The sequence below is a fragment of the Camelus ferus genome, chromosome 17 (genome assembly GCF_009834535.1).
Source record: "Camelus ferus isolate YT-003-E chromosome 17, BCGSAC_Cfer_1.0, whole genome shotgun sequence".
In the NCBI taxonomy this organism is placed as follows: Eukaryota; Metazoa; Chordata; class Mammalia; order Artiodactyla; family Camelidae; genus Camelus; species Camelus ferus.
Window position 1 is genome coordinate 12941561 of NC_045712.1, and position 17352 is coordinate 12958912.

At 39.1% G+C, this 17352-nt stretch overlaps 1 protein-coding gene and 1 non-coding gene across 2 annotated transcripts in view; both read left to right on the forward strand.

Moving 5' to 3' along the window:
- The window catches only part of MAGI1 (membrane associated guanylate kinase, WW and PDZ domain containing 1), a 578793-nt gene that overhangs the window by 242036 nt on the left and 319405 nt on the right, over positions 1 to 17352 (forward strand).
- On the forward strand, positions 9748 to 9819 carry TRNAD-AUC. The gene has a single exon. It is a non-coding gene; the product is annotated as a tRNA-Asp (tRNA).

The following is a 17352-nucleotide window of genomic DNA, read 5'->3' on the forward strand; positions in this document are numbered from 1 at the left end:
GAAAACAATGAGAAAGATTCTGTGTAATTATAGCTAATGTGGGGGGCAAACTAACTTATTCTGTTAGATATTATGTGTCCTTTCAAAAATTGCCTGCATCCATGTGATCAGTTCCTGTGCCTATGAGGTTGGAGTTGGCTGGCTGGCTTGGTAGTTCTGGGACCCCCCTGCTTTTGCCGGAATTTCAGTTTCCCTTTTACTCCTTTCTCCTGGATATTACTTGCTCCCAGGGAATGAGTTGTGTGTGGTGGTGAAAAGAATGGGCTTCAGGATCAGCCTGCTTGGGTTTACTTCCAGGCTCTGTCACTTGCCAGCTCTATAACTTGGTACAAATTACTTTACGTTTCTAATAATTGGTTATTTCACAAATAAAACAGGGATAGGAATCAAACCTGAGTATGATTCTTTGCTAAAATGGGTCTAGGCAGGCCAAAGACAGGATGAGGACCAAGACCAAGAATAAGATCCCACCTAAAGTCTGGTGAGGGAGAGAGTCTTTGTCAGCACAGGGACACATCAGGGCCTTGTCCTCAGCCAAGACTAGATGCCTTCATGGTACCCCCCCCCCCCCTAGTAGCTTGGTTATTCCCTATGCTTAAGAATCGTATCTCTGAGATTGCAGTTGTACCTTTGCAAGGCCATTTCTAAAATTGTATGGGGGGAGGCAACCATTTTGGATTAATTACATGATTAATTTTGACTTTCAATTACATTTATGTGATTGGTTACCATTTGTAAAGCACTTTCCTACACATTATTTCATTTACTCCTAAGAAACCTAAGTAGGCATTTCCTCATCTTAGAGGAGAGAATTTGAAGCTTAAGGAGTTTAAGTCTCTTGCCTAACATCGTGTTAAAGTAAACCACAAAAGCTGAGTTTTGAGTCCAGATCTTAAAGACCTCTTTAAGTATCTTTGAAGACAAATACCTTTAAAAAGTTCTTCATAAGGAATTCTGTGTTTGTAAAAGATGGAACAGAACAAAGAAGGAAATTTAAAAAATTAGTTAACAATCAAGTCTTTTGATTATAAATATTGTATATATTTTCCCAAGCTATTAAAGTGTTACGTGAACTTAATTGCAGAATTTGTATGTATTTTGGTGAGGGACAAAATACATGTAATACTGCACATGCATGTACAAATTCACATGCACATCCATCTTTACACATACACTGTCCACATTTGATTCAGTGATACTTGCAAAGACCATCTTTCAGTGACATTTGGAAATCATCTGTGTCATCGGTGTCTTTTTCCTAAGGCCACTATTAAGTGACACAATCATCGTCTTGTCCTCTTGGTAAGAAGTACTGCTAGCATTTGGAAAGTGCTTTTTAGAAGGCAGCTTATCAGAGCCAGTGTAGAACAATGCCCTTTTCTCTGAAGGTCAGTGTGACATCGTAATCTGAGATTGAAAAGAGACATCAAAGTAGACAAAGAGAGACACTGTTTGCTCTTTGAAGCTGACCCTGCCACACAATGAAGCCTCTCTGGCCTGACTCTCAATGCTGCAAACATCTCTTTCTCTCTCTGTTCATACTCCATTGGCCAGCAGGGGGCAGGACAGTTTGTCTCTTTCCTTGTGAGAAGCTGTCAGCTGAAGGATCCTTGCTGGTCCTTCATAGAGTCTCAGGGCTAAGGGCAGAAATGTAATTGACACTCTTCTTATGAATGCAGGACTAGATCCACCATTTTAATCAGATGTTTTATCCAAATAGCTATAGCTTTTTTTTACCCATCAGGTAGTTGCCCTGTGTGTTAGCCGGTTGATCTTTTAAGAGGTTTGTGCCATTATTTTTATTCTTCATTGTAAAGATAAGGAAAGTGAGGTTCAGAGAGGTTAAATAACTTGCCCACTGCATCTTTGTTTTTTATTGGCATTGAGTCATTTTGGGGGGAGGTATATTTCATGTACAGTATTATATGATTCACAGTTTTAAAGGTTATACTCCATTAATAGTTATTATTAAAATATTTGCTATATTCCCTGTGCTGTACAATAGATCCTGGTAGCTTATTTACTTTATACATAGTAGTTTGTACCTCTAATCCCCTACCCCTAGCTTGTCCTCCCTCCTCCCCCCCACTTCTCCCCACTGGTAACCATGTTTGTTCTCTATATCTGTGAGTCTGTTTCTGTTTTGTTATATACACGATTTTGTTTCCACTGCATCTTTATATAAAAGAAGCTTCAGACATTTTTATAAGCTGGTCCTTCTTTGTTAACTCATTTTAACATCCAATGACACCTCCTGTTGTAAAATTCTTTCTTTGCCTACAAAAATTCCAAGTAGTACTTTGTTTCTTGTGTTGATTGAGAACAGTTGAGTATGTCAGAGCTCCTCCTTCAAGGTCTACTTGCTTTCCCTTGATGGCTTTCAAAGTGCAGTGTTTGTAAAATTCCTTAGGGGCGCTTGTGAAAAATACATTCTTGTGACTCAAAGATTCTAATGAAATGGATCTGAATAGGGGCCCTCAATTGGGCATTTTTCACAAATAGTTCAAGTGAGAGAGGTAGAGGCTGTCCACTGGACCACATTTGGAGAGATTCTGAGCTCCATAGCAAATTTTGAACTAAAGTCTGGTTCTCAGAGTCACTAATTACATTGCATAGTTCTCTCACATGTGTATAAACAGGCTTTGTTAAATAAATGACCGTTTAGAGGACCTATGTGGTGAGATCTTTTATAAAATAAATGAACTTATTGTCTTCATTCATCTTATTTGTTAATTTGGTTGTTAATGCAAGATATCGTCTTATAGGAAAATGCATCTCTACGTGAGAAACAGTGTTAAAGATCCTTTCCTAACCTGTCTGTGTATAAATCCCAGTTCCTCAGTCCCTTTTTTAAAAGCCTGTTTTTCCAACCTCTTTGTGATGTGTACCTGTTGAACCCCTTTCAGCTTCTCCAGATTTCTGTCCCTGTCTCCATCCGCACACTTTGCAGAATTACAGGGTGCTTGCTATATGGTCCCTGACCATCATTTTACTGATGACCCATTCATCTTGTTCTTGTGTTTGCCTGTAAGCTTCAGCCTTCTGATTTTAATTTATGGCATATATCTTAGCTTCAGCAACCACTGGACCTCATCCTTTTCTTCCTGTCCTTCACCAGAGCCTTGGCCTCCAGGAGGCTGGATTTTCCTCATTGGTGCTGAAGCCTTCCTGATCTGGCTCCCATGGTTTAATCATTTTGACTCTAAATCCTCCCTGCAAGATTAGGGAGCAGGTGGAAGGAGGAAGCTCTGTCTGCATCACCTGGACCTTGCGTAAGGAGGCTAAAACAAAACATATATTTAAAAATCAAGATTCCAGAGTATAGCTTGAACCCTCCCCTTTGTTTGCTTGGCCAACACCTGATTTAGTCACACCAGCTCTTTCTGGGTGTAACTTTCTCCCTCTTTCCCATAGTAGATGATTGGCTTGCAGCACAGTTTTACAGTGGATTTTGGTCATGTTTTACATAGAATAGGAATCAAATTCATCTTATCGAACAAGATCAGGACAAATATTGTCCTGATGCTCAGTTATAAGGAGCTCTATACGATAGTAAACAACAGCCATTCCTGACCACCTGTATCAGGCATTCACAGGCATTGGGAATTTTTTCATTTAATCTTTACCACTTTTGCTAGACTTGGCTGGCTGCTGCACCCCAGTGCCTTCCACTCTTGCACAACCAAGTCTTAGCAGCCCATCAGCTCTTCTGCTGTAGAGAATCAGCTGCTTATGCTGTGTTCCTGTCTAGAATTCCACACCATCTGTCATGCCCTGAGCCCCATCAGTGCTATTCCAAAATGTCTCTGAATCCATCAAACCTCTGTGCCATCACATCCACTGTCCTCTGTTTAGTCCCTCTTCCGAGGGCTGCTTCGGGATTCTGTGTTGCGTCTGCACTTTTGCACATGTGCCTCCCCTCCCCCAGTTTTAACACTGTTGTGCATTTCAGCCTCTGCTCCTAACCTGGCCAGTTATGCCTCGTCCACTAGGCCTCCATTTTGACATCTCCTGCAAGAAGATAGGTTCTTCGTGTTGTCCTTCCTTTGGGCCCCCCTTCTAGCATCCTCTCTTGATCTCTCTTGTAACATATATCAAACTGTAATTGTGGTCTTTTTTAAAAAAAAAATCAGTTCCTCCAATTTGACCACCAGGTCTTTGAAGTCAGATCTGGCACACCAGTCAGTATTTAATAAATGTCAGTTGAAAGAATGAACGGACGGCTGAACCTAGCCTGCCCCGTACTGTGTAGCAGTATAAAGCAGCAGCTACAAATTTATATCATCCTGTGTCTGAGAACTGCATTTCGCTAATTGCGTTTCCCTTGCACTCTCTGGGGGTTATTGCTCAGTTTTTAAAAACCCTAACCCAGAAGAGAGCCAAAAGATCTAAAGGCTCCCACCCTGCCCCAGGCGTTGCATTAATCATGTTCAGAAGACTTGAACTTGAGCATCGGAAAGTCCCTATGCGCATTGCTTCAATTTCCTTCTCTTTGCCGCAGGAGAAGGTAACTTTAGTGGATTCTTTGAGGACATTTTCAAGTTACCTGGCACAGATTAAAACAACCGAATCTTAATTCTCCTAATCTTGATAAGGATTCAAGACCTGAAAAAATTTGGTATCTAAATTCTGCTACTAAGGTACATACATTCCTGGCTTGTCTGATTTTCTCTGAGATTTTTTGTTTTCCTTGTCCCTCTTAGCTACCATTATTTTAGGAAAGAGGAGAAGTCCTGTTTCTGGTAGTCATGCTGCCAAGGCTTTATCTTGTTGACAGCTTTTTTTTTTGACAGCCACACATCAGTTCTATGTACCACCACCTCTCATCTTGGTCATTCGACACTCTGCTCACAGGATTCTCTGCCCACCTCCTTACATAGCTTACATTCTTTATTAATAGGTGATTGGTTCTCAAACTTTTTGATGTGAGCACTATTTATTCTCTCTCTCTCTCTCTCTTTTTATTGAGGTATAGTTGATTTGCAAGTATTAGTTTCAGGGGTACAACATAGTGATTCAAAATTTTTATAGATTATGTGCCATTTATAGTTATGATAAAATGTAGGCTACATTCCCTGTGCTGTGTTTATTATTCTTGTTGCTTATCTGTTTTATACAGAGTATCTTGTACCTCTCAGTCCTCTGCCCCCATCTTGTCCTTTCCCCCTTCCCTCTGATAACTACCAGTTTGTTCTCTGTATCTGTGAGTCTGTTTCTTCTTTGTTATAGTCACTACTTTGCTTTATTTTTAAGATTCCACATATAAGTGGTAACATATAGTATTTGTTTTTCTCTGACATACTTCACCTTATAATACCTTGTAGATTCATCCATGTTGTTGCAAATGGCAAAATTTCCTTTTGTATAGCTGAATAGTATGTCATAGAATGTATATGTGTGTGTAACATCTTTTTTATCCATTCATCTGTTGATGGACCCTTACATTGCTTCCATATCTTCGCTGTTGTAAATAATGCTGCTATGAACATTGTGTTGCATGTATCTTTTTGAATTAGTGTTTTTGTTTTCTTCAGATACATATACCCAGCAGTGGAATTACTGGATTGTATGGTAGTTCTATTTTTAGTTTTTTGAAGAACCTCCATACTGTTTTCCACAGTGGCTGCACCAATTTACATTCCCACAAACAGTGTACAAGAGTTCCCTTTTCTCCACATCCTCACCAATATTTGTTATTTGTGGTCTTTTTGATGACAGCCATTCTGACGGGTGTGAGGTGCTATCTCATTGTGGCTTTGATTTGCATTTCTCTGATGATTAATGATATAGAACATCTTTTCATGTGCCCGTTAGCCATCTGTATGTCTTCTTTGGAAACATGTCTGTTTAGGTCTTCTGCCCATTTTAAAATCAGGTTTTTTTCTTATTTTGTTTTTTGTTTTTTGGGTTTTTTTGCTGTTGAGTTGTATGAGCTGTTAATATATTTTGAATATTAACCCCTTATTGATCATATCATTTGCAAATATTTTTTCCTATTCAGTACATTGTCTTCATTTTGTCAATGGTATTCTTTACTGTGCCAAAGCTTTTTAGTCTAATTAGGTCCCATTTGTTTATTTGTGTTTCTGTTTCCTTTGCCTTAGGAGACAGATCTAAAAAAGAAAATTGCTACAATTCATGTCAAGGAGTGTTCTGCCTGTGTTTTCTTCTAGCTTTATAGTTTCCTGTCTTTAGGTCTTTAATCCATTTTGAGTTTATTTTTGTATGTGGTATGAGACACACACTCTCTCTTTAATAGACTTTAATTTTTAGAGCAGCTTTAGGTGTACAGAAAAATCGCCCAGAAAATATATAGAGTTCCTCATATCCTTTTCCCACTTACCCTTCAGTTTCTCTTATTATTAATTTCTTGTGTTAGTGTGTGTTTTTGTTACCATGGATGAACCAATATCAATATATTACTTAACTAAAGTCCATAGTTTACTCCTTAAAACTCATAAATATATTTGAGAGTGCAAAAAAGGCTTTGTTTCTTGTATATTCACCTTTTTAGAAGTTGAAATTGAGGAATTTAAAAAAATTAATAGCAGTCCTTTATGTTTTTGCCAACTTCTTTCTGGTTTGGTTGAATAGAAGACAACTGCTGTCTCATCATTGCTTCTGCCTTCATTCTGTTGTGATGTCACTTGTCACGTAGCCTCTGGAAAACACCGCTGTATACTTGTAAAAAAGATGAGAGTGAAAAGGGCATTTTTGTGTGAGTATTATTAGGAAATGATTTTGAGCTTGTGGATCTCCTGAAAGGTTTTGGGAATACTTATGGATCCCCTGACCACACTTTGAGAACCACTTCCATCCATCTAAATGATGCTGCCTTTAAGTCCTGTTAATCCTTTAGATCTCAATTGACATTGCATCATAAGGAGACCTTCTCCTAGCCCAGACTAGATCTCCCTGTTGCACGATTCCATCACATGAGCTTAGAACATCTGTATTTGCTACTGGACTGTAAGTTCCCGGAGGGCCAAGACTAGGCTTCTGTTGACTGTTGTATTGTGTGTTCCTACCACGCTTGTTCTGATTATACTTACTGAGTCAGTGACTAAGTATGCAGAAGAAGTAGAAACTAATGTAATTACTTTTTCAGGAATTTACTAGCAAAGAGGGAAGAGGCTTGAACATAATTTATTTCTACGTTAGAGTCTAAAGTCTTTGGTGGCTGGAATCATGCTTTTTCTCTGTGGATTATCGATGGATTTAGGTAGTGTTCAGGACATGTTGTGATGAGTGAATGGATGGATATTCAACTAGTGAGTGAATGAATTCAGTGTTAGCTGGGATTTCAAGTGAGAGTGAATGGCTCATTTGATTATGTCATTATTGTGTCCTGGAAATGACTAATTGCACTTGTGTTAGGAGTACTTATCAAATATATTTCCTAGGTGGGGACATTTCTATCAAAAGAGTTGTGAATTCAGGGGAAAAGGTGCAATGCATTAAGAATTTAGTATCCACTTGCCATTGCCAGCAGCCTTCCACAAGAAGAAGAAATAATTGATTAAACATGGGGCCTAAATGTCTGAGAAAGCTGTAAAATTATACCGGTTGAATTTTAATATGTGTTATGTGTTTTTGTTTTTCAGGTAAGGAATTATATTTGGTTCTGCCTGGTTACCTAAGGAACTTGACAGTTGCTGTCTTCTTGTGTTCATTTGTAACCTGCCAAATCATGCAAAACATGCTTGCCTGCAAAATCAGGGCTTCGATTGTAAGTAATATGCTCTGTGCTTTTGTCAGTGGAGTGGATCTGGAGGTAAGCGCTCTGCAGATTCTGTGGGTTGTGTCTGTTCTCTGTTAGGCTGATTTCACAGTGGGAGACCGTCCAGCCCCTGCCCCTTGTCTGCTCTGTTCTTTCTGTTTGGGATGATTCCCCTTTACTCTTCTGCATCAGTGTTTATCACTCATTATTAAAACACAAAAGCCTGGTGATTTCCCATATATCACCTTTCCACTGTAAAAAAAAAAATTCAAATATACGAAAATAAGTTTTTTAAACATACCAGTTGTAGAGGAACCTAGAAAACATTATGCTAATTGAAATAAGCCAGACACAAAGGGGCCTATATTATAGGATCCCGCTTCTATGAATGCTTTAGAATAAGATACATTCATCGAGACAGAAAGTAGACTAGAGGTTACCAGGGGTGGGAAGAGGGAGGGAATTTGGAATTATTGCTTAATAATTGTAGAATTTCAGTTTGAAGTGATGAAAAAGCACCCCCCTCCAGTTTTACTGAGACATAATTGAAACAGTTTAGGAAATAGATAGTGGTGATTGTTGTACAACATTGTGAATATAAATAATGCCATCCAATTTTATATTTAAAAATGGCTAAATTGGCTAATTTAATGTTTATATATATATACATATGCATATATATAATCACATAATTTTACATATATATATATATATATAATCACAATTTTTAAGATGTTTAAAAAAATAAATCAGCTATAAAATCCTACCCCTCAGGGATTTCACTGTTAACACTTGAGCACATTTTTTTCTTACTTTTTAAAATTTTAACTTATTTCCTGATAGTCGTTCTTATGATTGAAGTTAAGCTCATGGAATACAAGAAATGCTGTATCTATTTTTTTTAATTCAACCTTTTTTTGTTAGTATTTTCCCTGGACCATTGGAAGCTTGGCATTCAGACTGTCAGCTACATAAGATTTCATTCTCATCCATCCCATTCATTAAAGACCAAGAGCCACCATGCTTTCTGCTCCCGTTCCTGGTCATGCCTGACTTGTCCGTTTCATTTATTAGCACGTCTTTGCTGAGCACTCACTGTGTGCCAGTCATTCTTCTGGGCCCTCTGAATGAGGGGGAAGCCCAGTAACAGGATTTGACCAGTGGAGCTCCATCCTCTGACCTGGGCAAACTAGTTCTGTGGGGTGTGTTTTGGGAGCCCCTGGGCTGGATGGTCTATGATTCTGTCCTATTCCTCTGGTCCGAAATTGTCTGATGTAGGACATTTAATTCTGACACTTGAAAATGAACTGCCAGTACCCTGCCATGAAGAAACGATTGTAAGCATTTTCCAAAGTCAGTGCTCCTTCTTTTCTCTGTGGGTGGATGCTCAAGGTGCTCTTGGCCTCTCCTAGAAACTGATTTGTCATATAATGAACAATTTGAAAGAGTTGTTAAAAAAACCCCACAAAACCCCAGTGCATCCCCTTACCAGGATTCTGATAAAGGATGTGAAGTGTCTTTTTTTTAAGAAGTAGAAGGAAAAAGCTCGCACACAATAACGGTGTCTTGGTGAATATGGATCTTTCTTATGTGTAAATTAATTCTTTGCAGACTTTCTTTTCTTACATTAAAATGTATCCCACTCAGGATTAAAGAACCAATATGAGAAAATGAATATATTCTCAGTAAACCCTAGGGACAGGAGAAAAAAATACTCATTTTAACAAAAGCCTTAATGAAACTGGTGGAAGTGTTTTTTAGAGTTTCTAGATACTGGCAGAAACTCGGTCTGCTTCAGAAACATTTTTATTGGTTGACTCATAAGGGGGATGGTAGCATATGAATAACTGGATGGACAAACTCTTAGGGGTCTTCTAGACCGTATCCCTGGTGTGTCCAGTGGTACCAGGCAAATAGAAGAAATTGATGTGCAATTGAATGAATGGATGGATTTTGAAAGGATAGAACTTTTTATGCCAGGATATGAATATTATTACCACAGGAACAAAGATATACTATTTAGGGGAGGTTTTATAGCTCAGTGGGAGAGTGCATACCTATCATGCATGAGGTCCTGGGTTCAATCCCCAGTACCTCCATGAAAAAAAAGAATAAGTAAATCAGTAAATTAAAACACCTAATTCCTCCTCCAAAATTTTTTAAAAAGAAAGAAAAAAGGGTATGCTATTTATTTGAACATGTGATCTCAGGAAAATTGGAGTGGTGGTAATGGGATGGTGTGACTCATGTTTGTATTCCAGTGCGCATCCACCATTCAGGATGCTGTGCGGTTATCTTTGTATGTAGCAAGCAGATAGCAGTCTTTTTCCTAGAGATTGGTAAGATATTATTTTACCCTCCTACCTATTTACCCGCTTCAAAAGCTAATTTTCGTGTCTGTTTTCAGGCTTGTATGCAGGCAGATGTTTCAGAGTTTGTTGACAGACTTTTCCCAGACGTATTGTTGATCAGCAGGTTTCCTCAATTAGCAGCCACTTCTTGAGTCTGTTCTCTGTATGACAAATGTTATGGGTTTTCGTCCATGCGGGGACAGAGAAGTTTGCCAACTCGGCAGAACCCAGGGAAAGCCGGATAATGAATTTGAAGACAATTTGTGTAGAATGGAATTCATTAAAAGGGTTGAGAGCCCAGGAAGCAGTTTGATTGCAGGTCTTGTCCTGAACAAGAAAGTGGCCCCGCGCACTTACCATGCCCGGCCCTGGGCAATCCACACACACCCTCACATCCTATGTAAACCTCCGAAGAGTTCTGGGAAAAGAAACTGGAACCTTCATTTCACAGATGAGGACAGAGAGGCTCAGAGACTGTAGAATTTGCCAAAGTCTGCTCGACAAATTCGCCAGGCAGCCCCAAGTCACAACCTGATCTGTTAGGCTCCAAAGCCCTTACTTGCTTTCTATAAAAAAGGATTTATTGAATGAGAAGGGTGTTCTGGGCTGTGTTGTGCTTTTGTAAAAGGGAAAACATGCATGCATCATCTCAAAACATGAACACAGGGCTTCTGAGACTCATCTCTTAAAAGTAAATGAGATGATGTAAAATGTTTGACGTGGTACCTGATCTCTTGTAAGTGCTCCATACGTGATGCCTGCTGTTGCTGTGGTTTTTGTTATTGACACGTAACAACAGAAGCCTGTGCAGAACAGCCACTGTTGTTCTTGCGCTTGATGTAGTGGGCATGGCCTTAAGAAACCCAGGCATGCGAGTCAGGCTTTCCAGGTTCAGATCTCAGCGTCTTAATTTCCTGGGTGGGTAGCCTTGACAAGCTCATTAAGCTCTCTAAGAATTGCTCTCTGTACCTGTACAGTGGGGATGGTATTTGCACTAACTTCTTAGGATTCATGCGAGGATTCAGTGTCAGGGTGATGTACGTAATGTACCTTGTATGGTGTCTGACGCTCAGAAAATATTATTCGTGTCTTCATCAGTCGTTAGTGTCATTATCAGTTGATCATCATAACTACCTAAAAGGCACCCTCAGTGGAAGGTGAATCGTGAGTTACTGGCTTTGTGGGTGTGTTTGGGTGGGTGTGTTTGGGGGTGTGTGTGTGTGCAGGTGGAGTACCTGTGTGTAGTGAGTGTACCTTCCTATCAGAGACGTCGGGTAAACTAGCACAACGAAACTGTTATACGTCTGCTCGGAGGCTCTGGACAGGATGAGTGCTCGTTTCAGTGTAAACCTGTGATTTAGACACTTTGGTCATCACGTGTTCTTTTTTTTTGGTCTTTTGTAGGCTGTTGATAATAATCACGATTGATTTGCTGCTCTCGGGGCGGGGGGGTGTATTTTTACACCAGCTCAGGGATTTTCTGCTGAGTCGGAGTGATCCATAGCAAGAGCCGTGGATCCCAAATTCAGTGCTGTCTGTGAGCATCCGTGGAGTCTTCAGACTGCCCTTGACCCTTTGACAATATTATTGATTACTCTGATTTATACTGTCTACATGATACAGCAAGTCCACAGAATCCCACCGATTCCACTTACTGGCCCCTGGGTTCCTCTTGCTGTCTTACATAACCTTAGGTGTCATTTCCAGCATTTATATAGTCTCTTAATCTTCTGTCCTTTTTTTTTTTAATACTTTAAAAAGTGAGTTTTATCCACTTTAAATGAGAGACCAAAACAATACATAAATTCTGCTTTCATCTGCCTATTATTAGAACACTTGCAGACAGCAATTGAAACAGTGAAATTATAAACGAAGCAGTCTGCCTGGCTCTCATTCTTGCATTTTCTTTTGTTTTTTAATTTTATTTTTTTATTGAAATGTAGTTGATTTACAGTGTTAGTTTCAGGTGTACAGCAATCATCCATTCATTTTTCAAGGAAAATATTATATTCTGGGAATGTAACACAATTCCAGTAAGGATCTGAAGAAATCTTTGGAGGTTAAATGACATCCCTAGGTCTTTAAATTTGACTTTGTATCTCCTTCAGGAATAATTTATTTTTAAAGGATCAATAAAGATTTGGCCAGATTTTCAAGTAACTTAACCATATGCACAGGTTCATATATTCTTTAGTATGTAGAGAGAAACTCTCCTGTGAATCACAGTGGTCAGTAGGGTAATTTTAGGATTTGTTCTCTTGCTCTCTGTCTGTCTCTTTCCCAGACACTCGTTTTTTCCCAGAGCTGTTAATCCAGATATGATACTGGATTTAGTTCCCTGGGAATTTCTAGTAAATGCATAAATATATTTCAAAGGATTGGATCTTTTTATTAAATTTTAGCAATTCTGCTTCCTTCAGGAGTCTTCAAAGGTCATATATTTGAGTTGGAAACAGTCGCTAAGGAGTTTTCCAGGCTGCTTGCTGAAATAGAGATTTGACTAATGATAGTAAAGGTTATGTAGATAAGACAGTGCATTTAACCTGCAAATGAAAACGAGTTGGCATCTTGCCAGCTCATCCTCATTTGCTAAATCTCTTCTCCATGCCTTGCTCTGTCAGCCTTGGAGAAAATGGACTGAGAGTATGTAGTCATTTTTGAAAAAGATAAATGGATGTGAGAAGGAGCCATTATGCCAATAGGTAGAGTAGATTGGAGTTGAAATCAGACGCAAGATGTGAAAAACTAACAGTAGGAATCATGGCTGGGACTTTTCTGTTTAAGCAGACGTGCAGTGCCCTTCCTTGGAAAAGGACTGGTAACAGCAGTGGCGACATGGCCTCCTGCCAACTGAAGGCTGTTCCACTGCCACCTCTTCCTCCTTGGGAGTGTCCATCTGACTCTCTATTGAGTTTTTGGACTGAGCCAGCAGGGAAAGAAATAGCCCAGACTATTCGAGTGATTTATTTATGCTTTAATATGCCATATAAAGCTATTTTCTTTCAAAATTAAGATGAAACACCCAACTAAGGGACTGGCTGAAGATTTAAGTAGTCTTCAAATTACCACATGTGCTACATCTGTCCCTATTAACCAGATGGGTTTTTGATAGGATGAATCTCATTTTAGGAGAGATGGATGAGTTTTCCTTGTCTTTTTTCTCTTGGTTTGCAGTTTCCATCGACAGATGATCTTATAGAAGAGCTGTCTGCTCTGGTGGGCTAAATCCAATTTCTTGTCATGATTTCTTTTCCCCAATATGGTGTTTTGTGGTAATTTAAACATCTAAATTATGGAGATTTTACATACTTTTGGGGGGGATTTTTCTTTAAAAAAAATCAGGTGATTTTGTAACCCTGGGGCCACATAATCAGCAAGAACTAAGTAGATCTTCACCCCTTTAAGGGACATGAGATCTTCAGTTTGTCACAGTCCTCACCATTCCCTAATGTTTTATACCTGGCTTCTTTCTTTCATTTAAGTTTCTAATCAGTGAATTCAAGAATCACTGAGGCATACTTTTTTAGAACTTAAGAGACACTTCCTAGAGAGCATAGATAGGGTACCACCTTCATTTAGTGGATGTGTGAACTCCAGGAAGTGGACCAGACCTGGAGAGATGGGGTAATGGGTTCACTATGTTGAAACTATGCTTAAATGTGCTGTATAGTCTGTGACAAGATTATTGCATGATTTCCTCATTGTAGTCGAAGTATAAAAAGCCTACGTCTCAGAAGAGTTTTGAATGTTTTTTTTAAGAAATCCTCATTTTAAATCAATTTCACATTCTTGTTCTTAAGTCAGCAGAAATAAGTGAATAATAAGTATGTGATGATGTGTAAGCATTATGTCTTCTTTCCCTGCTGTAATATCGGTCTCCTCTAGAAGGCAGCAGAGAGCAGCTTGATGTTAGAGTCTAGGGCTGGGATACTGGAGTAATTCAGACCCTTTTCCTTCTCCCTGTCTTTATCGCATGGCAAATTCTGGGAATACAGGCAGTTCTTGAAGATATGAGAAGAGGAACGAAAGTTGGATTCTCTGCGAGGTGATGTTTATTAGCATCCCTAGGAATCAGTCAAATAAGAAGTGTGCCTGTACAAAGCAGTCACAAGTTTTTGTGTCTTTTAAATCAAAGTGACCAAATACCACCTGCATGTGTGTTCTGTTTGGCTGCCAAGTGCCAAACAGCCAGACTGTGATCCTAGCATAGAGACAATGAAAAGAAAGGCAGGAGCTTTTCCTCTCTAGAGTCTATTTTTCCTCTTAGATTTGTGGCCTCTATCTTTAGGCTAAGACTGAATTCATTTTATTCCTGAAAAGGTTGGCCAGAGCTCTTTTGCCTAATTGATTTACATGGTTATTTTCTGCTAGGAAGCAAAGTAATTTAAAGGGGAAAAATTTCCTCAAGACTCAGAATTGTTTAACTGTGACATTTTATTACCATCTTAATATGATATCTGAACCCCAAATAATCACTGGTAACAATATTTGGCAGTTTCTAAAATTTGGAAGCTCATTCTGCCCTGTGCTTATAAACTCAGCAAGAATGGAGACTACACCTTACATTTCAATTTTGCTACTGTTTAACATTTAATGTTCAACTTGGTCCTTGATTGCTGGGGATAAATATGCACAGTTTGCTCATTGGCAGAGTTTTAAGAAGTACCATTTACTACTTAAGGGACTAAAAATTGCTAATTTAAGCATGATAATGTAAATTTCTTCGTATGTGGCTAGAATTCAGTTTTAGCCAGACTGCAGCCAAATGGGAAGGTTGGCTGCGTGATGGTGTTTTTAGCTGTAACATGGAAACTACTTATATGTGTGGCTGACTTGGCAAACAAACATCCTCCTTCATATTTCTGAGGACAGGTTTCCTTCAAGAGCGTTTATAAGTGTTACCTTCTCTTGACATGCTTCTTGTTACTATCACTGGGGATGTGTTGTACATTTAAAGTGGGCATTTAAATCACCTTCCAGGGAAACGGGATGAAATACCCTGTTGCGCTTTGGTTACCTGTTGAGTTATCCAGTCACAGCATTGGGGGCTGGAAGATACTACCAGAGGTGATTGGACTTCATCCTGCTTCCTTGAGAAAGATGGTAAAACTTGATATGGAGATGACTGTCTCTGTTTTTAAGAACAAAGCCAAAAAAATCCAAGGAGAAGAGTGAGACAATAAACTCATCCTCTAATGCAGCTCTGACATCACCTCAGCTTCTCATGATATTTTTAGGCTTTACAGGAAAAGATATGCTATTGCTTTTCTTCTTTAAGATTCGTGTGTTTATGTGGTTTTTCATAGATACCTCCATTCAGTGTAACACTTGTGGCATAAACAACTGTCTTTCCTTACCCAGCACCTATCTCCCCCTGTTTCTACTGCCAGAATCCCGATTTTGTGTTTAATCAGCACGTTACTTGGTTACAGGCAAAGCAGTCCTGTCCCCAGTCGTACTTGATGAATCGTGATTGATCTAAGCCAGTCTGCTCAGCCCATTCTGCTTTAGCAGTGATTGGTGTAGAGATGTGCCCGTGACCCAACTCTGGCCAATGAGGCGTAATGGAAGCAGGAGAGATTCCTTTCCTGAATGAAAATGACAGACACCTGTGAAGATAAACCCTTCTGCCCCCCTCTCTCTTGCTTCCTGCTTTGAGTGAGGATATGTTGCTTGGAAATGTAGCAGCCATCTTGTAACAGTGAGGTGACAGGCTTGGAGAGGAAAAGGACCATGCTCAGGATGGTAGAATAGAAGGAAACAGTTGTATCTCTGTCAGCATTGTTGACTAGCTGAATCATCCCCAGGGAACACCTCCCTCCAAATTTCTGGGAGAATAATAAACTACTCATTATTGAAGCCACTGTTATTCAAGGATTCTCTTATTTGCAGCCAAAAACATTCCTAGCTGATACCACCTAAAAGGCAAATTACGCAATGGAGATGCTCACCCATTCAACTGGATGAAAAGACAGCAACGTATTTTGTCTTAATCTGCCATTCTGTAAATATTATTTTCTTTTGGCCTGGAATGAGAGACAGATGTTGAGAAATGTAATTAGACTCTTGGTGTAGGTGGCCAAGTTTTAATTTTTAATTGAACGTGAAGTCTCAGAGTGTTTGGCCACAGAGAGAAAAATAATCTGGCATTTCTTATTTAATTAAATCATCCTGTCCTACTGTACAGCTGAAGATCAGAGCTAGCAGGATTGCATTACATGGTGATTTTAATGTTGCTGTCTTTCACTGGTAACCATTTGTTTTAAAATCTAGTCCAGTCTGCTGCTTAGACAGCAGTACTGTATTTACAGTCGACTGATTCAGCGGTTGTCTCGGGAGACTCTGGTTGTGGCTGGATTCCTGGAACAGCTGAAAAGGTCAGGAGGTGGAGTTCACTTCTCTTTAGGGATGGGAGCCTCAGAGATGGGTCCCAGAGAGGGCAAGCACAGGTCTGCTCAAGGAATCTGGCCCTGCTGGGCAGTTGCTATGTTTAGATAAAGCAAGATTAATATTGCCTCCTCTGAGTTAGACTCACCATTATTTCTAAACTTGAATAGCTGGAGTTTACTCCACTTAAAAATTCACGTAAAACCAAATCTATAAGATAGAATATGTCTGTGTTTTTTTTCCTATCTATTGTGCATAATGTTGTACTTAGAATGTTAAAACACACTGATGTCATGTGATTGGAACAAACCTCTAACTTTTGTACTAACTATATTATGAGGCTAGCTAGCATTGCTGGAAATTTTCAACTAGGAAATATTTTTAAGTGAATGCATTTATTTTCTATCATATAGGGCTAGGCAACTTCAAAGTAGGCTAACAGCATAATAGAAATCTTTAAGTGACCTGTGAGATTGAGTAGCTTAAGCAGTTTATAATTCATGTGTTATTTCTATATAGTTTGTTCTCTGCAGATTGAATGCTGTCATCCCTACCATTGTTTCTTAATTTACAGAACAGAATTTTCAAAGATTAGATAAAGCAGAATACAGTTTCACGTTAGCCAGGTCCAAATTTTTACAAAAACCCATTTAATAGGGTCAGAATTAATCAGGTTTTACAGTATGCCTTTTTTTCGTTTTAATCTCCGGAGTTATTAAACATGGTAAGTTATCATTTTGTGAGGAGATGTCATATGGGTATTGATGAAGAATCAAAGTAAAGCCTTCCTATTTTAAAAAATAATTGGCTTCGATACATACTTGAGTTCTATGAGATGAAAATGCTTATGTAGTTAAAGAGTTTTATCCTCAAGTTCTTTTTCCCCCTTTCACT